Here is a 7,025-nt window from a genome sequence, read left to right on the forward strand (position 1 = left end):
ACTAGTATCGACTCTGGTGTCATTAAACATCAACTAGTATCGACTCTGGTGTCATTAAACATCAACTAGTATCGACTCTGGTGTCATTAAACATCAACTAGTATCGACACTGGTGTCATTAAACATCAACTAGTATCGACTCCGGTGTCATTAAACATCAACTAGTATCGACTCTGGTGTCATTAAACATCAACTAGTATCGACTCTGGTGTCATTAAACATCAACTAGTATCGACTCAGGTGTCATTAAACATCAACTAGTATCGACTCCGGTGTCATTAAACATCAACTAGTATCGACTCCGGTGTCATTAAACATCAACTAGTATCGACTCCGGTGTCATTAAACATCAACTAGTATCGACTCCGGTGTCATTAAACATCAACTAGTATCGACTCCGGTGTCATTAAACATCAACTAGTATCGACTCCGGTGTCATTAAACATCAACTAGTATCGACTCCGGTGTCATTAAACATCAACTAGTATCGACTCTGGTGTCATTAAACATCAACTAGTATCGACTCTGGTGTCATTAAACATCAACTAGTATCGACTCTGGTGTCATTAAACATCAACTAGTATCGACTCTGGTGTCATTAAACATCAACTAGTATCTACTCTGGTGTCATTAAACATCAACTAGTATCGACTCTGGTGTCATTCAACATCAACTAGTATCAACTCTGGTGTCATTAAACATCAACTAGTATCGACTCTGGTGTCATTAAACATCAACTAGTATCAACTCTGGTGTCATTAAACATCAACTAGTATTGACTCTGGTGTCATTAAACATCAACTAGTATCGACTCTGGTGTCATTAAACATCAACTAGTATCGACTCTGGTGTCATTAAACATCAACTAGTATCGACTCCGGTGTCATTAAACATCAACTAGTATCGACTCTGGTGTCATTAAACATCAACTAGTATCGACTCTGGTGTCATTAAACATCAACTAGTATCGACTCTGGTGTCATTAAACATCAACTAGTATCGACTCTGGTGTCATTAAACATCAACTAGTATCGACTCTGGTGTCATTAAACATCAACTAGTATCGACTCTTGTGTCATTAAACATCAACTAGTATCGACTCTGGTGTCATTAAACATCAACTAGTATCGACTCTGGTGTCATTAAACATCAACTAGTATCAACTCTGGTGTCATTAAACATCAACTAGTATCAACTCTGGTGTCATTAAACATCAACTAGTATCAACTCTGGTGTCATTAAACATCAACTAGTATCAACTCTGGTGTCATTAAACATCAACTAGTATCAACTCTGGTGTCATTAAACATCAACTAGTATCAACTCTGGTGTCATTAAACATCAACTAGTATCAACTCTGGTGTCATTAAACATCAACTAGTATCGACTCTGGTGTCATTAAACATCAACTAGTATCGACTCTGGTGTCATTAAACATCAACTAGTATCTACTCTGGTGTCATTAAACATCAACTAGTATCGACTCTGGTGTCATTAAACATCAACTAGTATCAACTCTGGTGTCATTAAACATCAACTAGTATCGACTCCGGTGTCATTAAACATCAACTAGTATCAACTCTGGTGTCATTAAACATCAACTAGTATCAACTCTGGAGTCATGTAGTGAATGTTCTTCAAGACGCAGTAACTTCTCATCATGACCATGTTTTAATTATTACTTTATAAAGTTGCTCTGAAATCTGAACGAACAAGAGGTTACGAGAGTCCATTATGACGTAATAATGGCTTCACTCCTCTTCCAGCTGTAATCACGTTTTGTTTATACAACGAGTCCCTCGGAGGTGGAGACCATTGATGACGCGCGGTGACAAACCTCCATGCTTGACCAATCACAGCAGAGTGGGTGTGGTTATGGTCAACACGATTTCATCTCCAGAAAAACAAACAGGGTGGCGGAGTGGGTGGAGCTTAAGATCATTTTCTGCCCAATCATAATTCAGCCTAAATGAACTCCGCCCCTTTATATCTGGTTAAAACAGGATAAAAACATTTACAAAAACGACCACGAATTGTCTTGAAAACCTTTCAACAAGTCAAAGAGGCGACACTTGGTGTACAGTTGTGATCAAAGTGACCAATATTGACTGAATACGTGTCATATCTTTAATCATTAGCTATTGATTCCGACTCAATTCTTCCAATGAAACTAAACATTAAATTTCCAAAAAGTCCAACAGGTTCTAGTGTTTTAAATCCGAACGTAAAGAAACACCTTCTCACCTCGAGAGAATCGGAGCCGAACATTTAAACATGATCAAGTGTAATCACCTGAAGCGCCGTCGTTCCGAACACAGACTGTAGAATACCTCGGGACATCATTTACTGAAACTCTCAGTCGATCATTAACGTTTCATTGATTCATGAGACGTTCACCTAAAGAGGTGGTGACATGGGAGTTGGATCAGGACGGTCAATTACAGTCCCATTAGGAGCCATTACTGTGGATGTACTGGCGCTGCCATGGAAGGATTAGATAAATACAGTATAAAACATGTATCTAAAGATAATTAGTATTCTCCAGTTCATTTCAAATACATTATGCAAGTCCAGATTAAAATGAAAGTAGTTTTTTGTTTTGACAACGAGAAAATAGGTTCACAGAATATTTAATGATAATAATAAAAGATAAAAATGAATGAATAAACAACAATTACTGCAAATTATGGAACGTGTTTAACAGCAGAGACAATAAATTATCTTCAGAGTCCACTAGATGGTAGTGATGTGTCGATGAAGCTTCATGAAACAGTGTCATTATCTTCAGCGTCCACTAGATGGTAGTGATGTGTCGATGAAGCTTCATGAAACAGTGTCATTATCTTCAGAGTCCACTAGATGGTAGTGATGTGTTGATGAAGCTTCATGAAACAGTGTCATTATCTTCAGAGTCCACTAGATGGTAGTGATGTGTTGGTGAAGCTTCATGAAACAGTGTCATTATCTTCAGAGTCCACTAGATGGTAGTGATGTGTCGATGAAGCTTCATGAAACAGTGTCATTATCTTCAGCGTCCACTAGATGGTAGTGATGTGTCGATGAAGCTTCATGAAACAGTGTCATTATCTTCAGAGTCCACTAGATGGTAGTGATGTGTTGATGAAGCTTCATGAAACAGTGTCATTATCTTCAGAGTCCACTAGATGTTAGTGATGTGTTGGTGAAGCTTCATGAAACAGTGTCATTATCTTCAATGTCCACTAGATGGTAGTGATGTGTTGATGAAGCTTCATGAAACAGTGTCATTATCTTCAGAGTCCACTAGATGGTAGTGATGTGTTGGTGAAGCTTCATGAAACAGTGTCATTATCTTCAGAGTCCACTAGATGGTAGTGATGTGTTGATGAAGCTTCATGAAACAGTGTCAGTGAATATTTTCTTAAACTGAGGGAAAACTCCATTGTTCAAACACCAGTAAGGACTAGATGATTCAGTTCGATATCATGAAACAGTGTCATGTATATCAGAGGTCAGTAGGTGGCGCCCTCAGTCATCAGTGAATTAGTAGTGAATGGGTCTCACTTACCTGTTCACTTTATTAAGTAGTAACTTCTCCTTCACATGTTCATGTACGAGATGTTGATGGGAGGAGGCCGCAATCAACGCACAAGCTTCACCATCAGGAGCAATCGGGGGTTAAGTGTCTCACTGTGAGACGCAACAATAGAAACCAATGGAGCCAACAAGCTCTTCAGCCATTCATCAAGTGTCTCACCATCATCTGAGCTCACAGGCATGAGTATTAACAACTAACTTCCATATGAGTGTGTAGATTGTATGATTATGTTGAGTTGAATCTGCCGTCAAGACAGTTCAGTCTCTACCTGAAGATTTATATTCTTAGTTACTGTGTATCAAAGAGTCACCGTCGAGGGTTGAAATGTTCGCAGTGACAAAATATTCGACTGTCAAACTGAAGCCATTGAGTCTTCAGGGTGAAGTTTTTCTTCGCCGCACACTGCGATGTTAAGAAAATGGAAATCAAATCCTGCACAGGAGGGCAAATGGAGAAAGTAATGAAAAATGAAAGGCGTACTTACCGGCAGATCTCTGCGAACATCACTGACAAATGGCTGCCACAGTCAGGCTTTGCTGCTCTCATCACATCACGTCGTCTATCTTCTGATGGCAGCTCAGATCCTCAGACGCCGCGTCACGGCGCTCGCCGTCCGGCCGTGACTCCACTTTATTTGGAGCCTGTTCGTCACTTCAAGGTGAAACAACTGAGCTCTCAATTATTTCACGCTGGCGTATTCAGATCCTTCATCTGGAGACGCTTCCAGCCGTCAACAACTCTTTCAGCTGTTTATTTGTTCTTATGCACTTAAGAAGGCTTTTACAAATTAGATCAAGTTGTAAGTAAGTTATTAGTATTTTCTAGAGTTCTTTTCCAGACCAGGGTCTCAAAGTAGTTGAATATGGTTGGTAAACAGTTCCAGAATATTTATAGTATTTGTTACATGTATTCATTGTAAATGTATTTCTACAATGATTTGAGCACATATTCTTAAATCAACATGTTTGACCAGAGACTGTTGACGTGTGGATGAAGTAAAGTAATCGTCTCAAAACTTAATTGAAAAATAAATAATTTCAGCAGTTTGCATTATCATTTTTTTTGTTTGAAAAAAAGAGAGGCTTTTTTAAACAAGTCATATTAGCATGTGACACTTGACATGATAAAAGTCACTTTTTTTGGTTAAGTTTACTCAACAAATAAGTACTTAATAAAAGTAAAACACTTTTTTTGACCATCTTGTCTCTGTTATAATGAGATGTATTTTTCATGCACTTACTGTTGTTTCTTTTTCTGGTCGTGACATTTCATTTCTGTTGTTCTTATCTGTCCGTTCAAAACATCCCCGAAGTTCAACTGGTCTGTGAAGCAAAGCAAGGTTGAGACTCGAAGCTACAGCAGCTAACAGTGCTCACCTGTCAATCATGTCGACCACAGAGGTATCATGCAAATGAACACATTGAAAACTGATAAATGAGATTAATTTGAAAGAAAAATGTTTATAAATCATCTCTTGTACGGAGTGTGACGATAGAACTCAGGATTCAGATCCAAGACACTTGTGAACAAAGTGTTTTCTTCGTGGTAAAAGTATCATTTTGTGCGGGTCTGTTGTGGTGTCGTCAAGGGTTATTGATCCAGAATCACTGACATCCTAGATTCTGGACCAACTGGAGAAGTTAACACACACACACTGAGGGAAACATCCTGTGGGATTTATTGGCGCATTGTCCAGATACTAGTCATACCGAGGAGGTCCTGAGGGCGAACCTCACTGTGTCGTGTATAAAAGAGCTGAGAACACAATATGACTTTGATGTTCTTGTTGGATTCCTTTGTGACATGTATGACCTGCTGGTCTTCCTCCCACAGTTAAACCGTCCAAAATCCTGTGACTTCTGCTCGTTGATGTTGATGAACTGATGCTTTAAACACATTTGCATTGGTTTGATTTTTTAAAACTGGATGTTATTTCTTGGATTTGAAGTCACATCGATACATGGATCAACATGTACTACATATAAACTACTAAATGATATGTTTCACATACAAATTACTTACTTACTTACTATAGTTTACTGTGTTGATTTATCCACGGAGCCAAATAAAACAGGGATGTCTAAATCCATCAAGAGGAATTTGAATGAAATAAAAACAGCAGGATGAGGAGACGAGGAACGTCTCTGCGTCACTTTCACTCCCAAGACATAGGATTAGTTTTCTTGTCTTTATCAATAGAATCCAAAATATATTTCCTCGCGTTGACGGTTGAGTGCATGTTGCCTTTCATGAGCAAAATAGATTTAAAACATTTAAAATATACAAATACATTTGAAAACGCAAGCTTAGGGATGTTGAGAGTGAAATATTAATAAAGGCCTCTTGAATCCACAGTATGTTCCTCAGAATCTTTGACGCGTCGCAGAGCATCAGACACTTGGATTTATCTTCCAGAGAGTTCGTGGTTCTTCGTCTCACTTTGGGAAACGAAGGATGTTCGGTTCAATCAAACTCAACAACATTTTCTTCTGTTTCATGAGTCTTTATTCAAAAGTTAAATAAATGACAGATTAAGACAAAGATCTGGGTCCGAAGTTCTGCCACTGAAAGAAACATGATCCAGATCCAGATCCTCCGTCCAGGATCCAGTCGTGGCGAAGCTAAACTATAAACTCCATCAGTGGAGAGTCAGAGAGTTCGTGGCTTAATTTCTTTTCTCTCTGCACAGCAGTCGAGCTTCAGGAGGTGTTTATTGACTATGCAGAAGTGTCTGAGCTTCAAAGCGAACGCTAAGTCCCCTCATGGGATCCACACGAGACATAAACCCCTGAACCCACGAGCATCAAAGTCTCACCCACTGTTCAACTTAAAACATGTTAAATATGCAGATCTGCTGCGTCTTATGTCACCAATATAAACACACACACCCCTGGGACAGTGTTGTTCTACTACACTCAGAGAGTGTGTTTCTTATACAGTTGCTACAGAATAATAATTCAATATCCTCATAATATAAATATCTGAAATGTTTTCATGAGATATTGGATCATGTTTGGAGTATTAATGTGTATTATTGTCAGTGATTGAATCACTTCCATATAGTTTTATTTTGCTTAATTATAATAAGAATATATTGTTTGTAATGTTTGATCCAAACAAAACCAGAATAAATATTGCATTTTAATCTCTAAAAATAGTGCTTGAATGTATGGATTGTGTGTTGTGACATAAACATGATACAAACATGAAGGAACTTTGTGTTTGGTAGAATGTTTATTGGAAATAAATCTTATATAGTCAGAAAAATATATTTGTTCCACCATTCAATGGAGCTACACTTGTATGAAGAAGTCTGTGTGATAACACCTGAGTTGTGTCCATGAAAAATGTGACATTTTCTCAGTCTCTTGTTTGGAGGATTTGATGATTGAAGTTTGAAGAAGACTTTCATTTAAACAATGTATCCATTTATTAAACAGCCTGTTAC

This window comes from Callionymus lyra, chromosome 8 (genome assembly GCF_982586985.1).
Source record: "Callionymus lyra chromosome 8, fCalLyr1.hap1.1, whole genome shotgun sequence".
Classification (NCBI taxonomy): domain Eukaryota; kingdom Metazoa; phylum Chordata; class Actinopteri; order Syngnathiformes; family Callionymidae; genus Callionymus; species Callionymus lyra.